The sequence below is a fragment of the Arachis stenosperma genome, chromosome 3 (genome assembly GCF_014773155.1).
Source record: "Arachis stenosperma cultivar V10309 chromosome 3, arast.V10309.gnm1.PFL2, whole genome shotgun sequence".
NCBI classification, from domain to species: domain Eukaryota; kingdom Viridiplantae; phylum Streptophyta; class Magnoliopsida; order Fabales; family Fabaceae; genus Arachis; species Arachis stenosperma.
Genome location: NC_080379.1, coordinates 85,612,494 through 85,618,947, shown reverse-complemented (window position 1 = coordinate 85,618,947; position 6,454 = coordinate 85,612,494). Strand labels below are relative to the sequence as shown.

Sequence of the window (6,454 nt, the reverse complement as noted above, 5' to 3'; positions counted from 1 at the left end):
TAGCAACTTGTTCTTCAGTGACATACTCATCCTCTTCAGAGGAGGAATACTCATCAGAGCTCATGAAAGGCAGAAGCAAGTCCAATGGAATCTCTATGGTCTCATTTTGAGCCTCAGATTCCCATGGTTCCTCATTGGGGAACTTAGTGGAGGCCAGTGGACGTCCATTGAGGTCTTCCTCAGTGGCGTTCACTGCCTCTCCTTCCTCTCCAAATTCGGCCATGTTGATGGCCTTGCATTCTCCTTTTGGATTTTCTTCTGTATTGCTTGGGAGAGTACTAGGAGGGAGTTCAGTAATTTTCTTGCTCAGCTGTCCCACTTGTGCCTCCAAATTCCTAATGGAGGACCTTGTTTCAGTCATGAAACTTTGAGTGGTTTTGATTAGATCAGAGACCATAGTTCCTAAGTCAGAGTGGCTCTGCTTAGAATTCTCTGTCTGTTACTGAGAAGATGATGGAAAAGGCTTGCTATTGCTAAACCTGTTTCTTCCACCATTATTGTTGTTGAAACCTTGTTGAGGTCTCTGTTGATCCTTCCATGAGAGATTTGGATGATTTCTCCATGAAGAATTATAGGTGTTTCCATAGGGTTCTCCCATGTAATTCACCTCTTCCATTGAAGGGTTCTCAGGATCATAAGCTTCTTCTTCAGATGAAGCATCCTTAGTACTACTTGGTGCATTTTGCATTCCAGACAGACTTTGAGAAATCAAATTGACTTGTTGAGTCAATATCTTGTTCTGAGCCAGAATGGCATTCAGAGTATCAATCTCAAGAACTCGTTTCTTCTGATTTGTCCCATTGTTCACAGGATTCCTTTCAGAAGTGTACATGAATTGGTTATTTGCAACCATTTCAATTAGTTCTTGAGCTTCTGTAGGCGTCTTCTTCATATGAAGAGATCCTCCAGCAGAGCTATCCAAAGACATCTTGGATAGTTCAGAGAGACCATCATAGAAAATACCTATGATGCTCCATTTAGAAAGCATGTCAGAAGGACATTTTCTGATCAATTGTTTGTATCTTTCCCAAGCTTCATAGAGGGATTCTCCATCCTTCTGTCTGAAGGTTTGGACTTCCACTCTAAGCTTACTCAATTTTTGAGGTGGAAAGAACTTTGCCAAGAAGGCATTGACTAGCTTTTCCCATGAGTCCAGGCTTTCTTTAGGTTGTGAGTCTAACCATGTCCTAGCTCTGTCTCTTACAGCAAAAGGGAATAGCATAAGTCTGTAGACCTCAGGGTCAACCCCATTAGTCTTGACAGTGTCACAGATTTGCAAGAATTCAGCTAAGAACTGATGAGGATCTTCCAATGGAAGTCCATGGAACTTGCAATTCTGTTGCATTAGAGAAACTAATTGAGGCTTAAACTCAAAGTTGTTTGCTCCAATGGCAGGGATAGAGATGCTTCTCCCATAGAAGTCGGGAGTAGGTGCAGTAAAGTCACCCAGCACCTTCCTTGCATTGTTTGCATTGTTGTTGTTTTCGGCTGCCATGTCTTCTTCTTTGAAGATTTCTGTTAGGTCTTCTACAGAGAGTTGTGCCTTAGCTTCTCTTAGCTTTCGCTTCAAGGTCCTTTCAGGTTCAGGGTCAGCTTCAACAAGAATGCTTTTGTCCTTGTTCCTGCTCATATGAAAGAGAAGAGAACAAGAAAATATGGGATCCTCTATGTCACAGTATAGAGATTCCTTGAGGTGTCAGAGAAGAAGAAAATTAGAAGGAAGAGGTAAAAGAATTCGAACTTAATCAGATAGAGTTCGAATTGTGCATTGAGAAGGAGTGGTACTCCATAAATAGAAGGATGTGAGAAGAGAGGAAGAAATTTTTGAAAATTAAGTGAAAGATTTTGAAAACATTTTGAAAAACTTATCGAAAACCAGGAGTGGGAAAGAAATCAAGTAATTTTTGAAAAAGATTTTGAAATTAGAATTTAAAAAGATATGATTTGAAAACGATTTTAAAAAGATTTGATTTTAAAAATTAATGACTTGCCTAACATGAAAAGATATGATTCAAACATTAAACCTTTCTCAACAGAAAAGGCAACATACTTGAATTGTTCAATCAAATCATTAATTGTTAGCAAGTATCTTTGAAAAAGGAAAGAAATTGATTTTGAAAAAGATTTGATTTTGAAAAACTTTGAAAACTTGAAAAAAAATCTGAATTAAAAACAGAATCTTCCCTCTTGTGCCATCCTGGCGTTAAACGCCCAGAATGGTGCACATTCTGGCGTTTAACGCCCAATGCACTACCTTTTTGGGCGTTAAACGCCCAACCAGGCACCCTGGCTGGCGTTTAAACGCCAGTCTGTCCTTCTTCACTGGGCGTTTTGAACGCCCAGCTTTTTCTGTGTAATTCCTCTGCTGCATGTTCTGATCTTCAGTTCCCTGTACTATTGACTTGAAAATAGAACCAAGATCAAATAAACAATGCATGCAAGACACCAAACTTAAAATTAGACACTAGACTCAAACAAGAAACATAAAATATTTTTGGGTTTTTATGATTTTGTAATTTTTTTGGATTTTTCGAAAATTAAGTGGAAGAAGAAAATAAAGGTATCAAAATTCTTAATGAGAATTCCAGGAATCATGCAATGTTAGTCTAAAGCTTTAGTCTAAAGGAATTAGACATGGATAGCCAAGCTTCAGCAGGACATTGCATTCAAGAGCTAAATTGATGAGAATCAATCAGCTTTGGTGATGATAAGATCATCACCTTAAAACACTAGAATTCATTCTTAAGAACTCTGAAAAATACCTAATCTAAGCAACAAGATGAACCGTCAGTTGTCCATACACGAAACAATCCCTGGCAACGGCGCCAAAAACTTGATGCACGAAATTGTGATCACTACAACTTCACACAACTAACCAGCAAGTGCACTGGGTCGTCCAAGTAATAAACCTTACGCGAGTAAGGGTCGATCCCACGGAGATTGTTGGTATGAAGCAAGCTATGGTCACCTTGTAAATCTTAGTCAGGCAGACTCAAATGGGTATAGATGATGCATAAAACATAAAGATAAAGATAGAGATACTTATGTAATTCATTGGTAGGAATTTCAGATAAGCGTATGAAGATGCTTGGTCCCTTCCGTCTCTCTGCTTTCCTACTGTCTTCATCCAATCCTTCTTACTCCTTTCCATGCCAAGCTTATGCAAGGGTTTCACCGTTGTCAGTAGCTACCTCCCATCCTCTCAGTGGAAATGTTCAACGCACCCTGTCACGGCACGGCTATCCATCTGTCGGTTCTCAATCAGGCCGGAATAGAATCCAGTGATTCTTTTGCGTCTGTCACTAACGCCCTGCCTTCAGGAGTTTGAAGCACGTCACAGTCATTCAATCATTGAATCCTACTCAGAATACCACAGACAAGGTTAGACCTTCCGGATTCTCTTGAATGCCGCCATCAGTTCTAGCCTATACCACGAAGACTCTGATCTCACGGAATAGCTAGCTCGTTTGTTAGGCGAGCGCTCGGTTGTCAGGCGATCAACCATGCATCGTGTATCAGGAATCCAAGAGATATTCACCCAATCTAATGTAGAACGGAGGTGGTTGTCAGTCACACGTTCATAGGTGAGAATGATGATGAGTGTCACGGATCATCACATTCATCAAGTTGAAGAACAAGTGATATCTTGGAACAAGAACAAGCGGAATTGAATAGAAGAACAATAGTAATTGCATTAATACTCGAGGTACAGCAGAGCTCCACACCTTAATCTATGGTGTGTAGAAACTCCACCGTTGAAAATACATAAGAATAAGGTCTAGGCATGGCCGTGAGGCCAGCCTCCCAAAGAGGGTTCAATCATAAAAACATGATCAAAAGATGAAAATACAATAGTAAAAGGTCCTACTTATAGAGAACTAGTAGCCTAAGGTCTACAGAGATGAGTAAATGACATAAAAATCCACTTCCGGGCCCACTTGGTGTATGCTTGGGCTGAGCATTGAAGCATTTTCGTGTAGAGACTCTTCTTGGAGTTAAACGCCAGCTTTTGTGCCAGTTTGGGCGTTTAACTCCCACTTTGGTGCCAGTTCCGGCGTTTAACGCTGGGAAATCTGAAGGTGACTTTGAACGCCGGTTTGGGACATCAAATCTTGGGCAAAGTATGGACTATCATATATTGCTGGAAAGCCCAGGATGTCTACTTTCCAACGCCGTTGAGAGCGCGCTAATTGGGCTTCTGTAGCTCCAGAAAATCTACTTCGAGTGCAGGAAGGTCAGAATCCAACAGCATCTGCAGTCCTTTTCAGTCTCTGAATCAGATTTTTGCTCAGGTCCCTCAATTTCAGCCAGAAAATACCTGAAATCACAGAAAAACACAAAACTCATAGTAAAGTCCAGAAAAGTGAATTTTAACTAAAAACTAATAAAAATATACTAAAAACTAACTAGATCATACTAAAAACATACTAAAAACAATGCCAAAATGCGTACAAATTATTCGCTCATCAGCAATCAGCAAGTCTTCAAGTGATGGATGGGGACCACTTGCTTCGTAGGACCCACGCCTGACTTGGGAAGTAACAGGAAGTGTTCCCTTGAGTCCTCCATTATGCAGCCTCTAATCTGTGTTTCCTGGGCTGAAAACTGGGTCAAAAATAGCCCAGAAATTGCCCCCAGTATTTTCTGCACGTGGCGCGTGTCACGCGTACGCGTCAATCACCCGTACACATCGATGGTCTTCTTTGCGTACGCGTCAGGTACGCACATGCGTCGCTGCACAAATCTCCAAATCACGCGCACGCGTCAGGTACGTGCACGCGTCGCCATGGAAAACTCCAAATCACGCGCACGCGTCAGGTACGCACGCGCGTCACTCCTCGCTGTCCTCTCCTTTAATTCTTGTGCTCTTTCTATTTGTGAAAGCTTCCTCTCCGTCAAATCCATCCAAATGCTACCTAAAATAAACAAAATTGCACGAGACTCAAAGTAGCATCCATAGTGGCTAAAAGATAATTAATTCTTGATTAAACTCAACAATTTAAATGTAAATTCACTAGGAAAAGATAAGAAAGATGCTCACGCATCATTCATGCTCTGGGTCGAGTTGTTTGACCTGGGCTGATAGAAGACATAGCCGACCACCTCTTCAGGTCAGGATCACCTGACCTCTTCCCAAATAGTTCAGCCAAATTGCTACAAAGTCCCAAGAAGGCCCAAACAAAGGAACACGGCCCAAATCTAAAGGCAACCAAAGCCTAGAAAGATAAGGCAGTTCCCCTAAAAGGATAAGATGACTTCACTCAAAGATAAAGATAAGATAAACTATCTTATCTCTAGAAAGGTCACTCTACACCATTATAAATACACTGGAGCGCCCAGGTATAACTCATATTCTGATTCTACTAAAAACCTGCCTAAAACACGTGCTAACTTAAGCATCAGAGTCTCTTGCATGTACCACCACCCTTCGGTGACGAAGGATTAGCTACACCATCAATTCCAACAAGTCGGACACGTCAGCTCCGACCACCACCACAGATTTCGTCCGAGATCGACCTACAGTTTCAGGTAACCCTCGGAACATGACCCAAATCTAGCTTGAAAACATGGAAGCAGCTAGTAGACAAGTTTCTAAATTAATACTTTCTCCCATGGAAGTTGACCCAGTTAAGGTTGGACATCCAAGGCTTCAAGTAAGAGACTAATGAATCTCTTTATGATGCCTGGGGGAGGTATAGTAGAATGCTACGGAAATGTCCCACTAAAATATTTTCAGAATGGGTACAATTAAACATCTTCTATTATGGCCTCACAGACATGGCTAGGATGTCTCTAGACCACTCTGCTGGTGGTTCTATACATATGAGAAAGACTATTGAAGAGGCTCATAAACTTATTGAGACAGTTGCCATGAACCAGCATCTGTACTCGGTTGATGAGACTTCCCTAAAAAAAGAGGTTAAAGCAATATCTACTGAGTCTAACCCTCCAGAAGAAGATGGCCTATTGACTCAGTAGTTGCACGCCCTTGCACAACAGTTGCTAGAGCTGCAAGAGGCTTTACGAGAAACTCAGACTTCCAACAGGAATGTAGAAGCCCAGCTGAGTCAAGCAAAGCAGCAATTATCAAAGCAAATCAAAGATGAATGACAGGCAATCCAACTGAAGAGTGGGAAAATATTGAACACTCAACCTCAGGGTAACAGGAGACCAGAAGAAGAAATGCTAACAGAGGACAAGCAAACTACAACCCAAGACATCTCCAAGGGTGTTGAATGCCCAGAGAGGAATGTTATTGGCGTTCAACGCTAAGAAGGGTGCTCACTCCTGCCTTGAACGCCCAGAAGGGAACAGTGTTTCTGGCGTTGAACGCCAGGAAGGGGGCAACAAGGGTGTTGAACACCTAACTAAGAATGATCAGACATATGCAAGTGCTGATAAAACCCTTCCTAAGCAAGCTACTAATTCCCCCTTCCAATTTTGTAGGCATCCA

The 6,454-nt window shown here is 41.6% G+C and overlaps 1 non-coding gene across 1 annotated transcript; it reads left to right on the top strand.

The window, feature by feature from the left end:
• The first annotated feature begins 982 nt into the window (after window positions 1-982).
• Window positions 983-1,090, top strand: LOC130972650 (small nucleolar RNA R71). The gene has a single exon (XR_009083815.1). It is a non-coding gene; the product is annotated as a small nucleolar RNA R71 (small nucleolar RNA).
• Window positions 1,091-6,454: the final 5,364 nt, after the last annotated feature.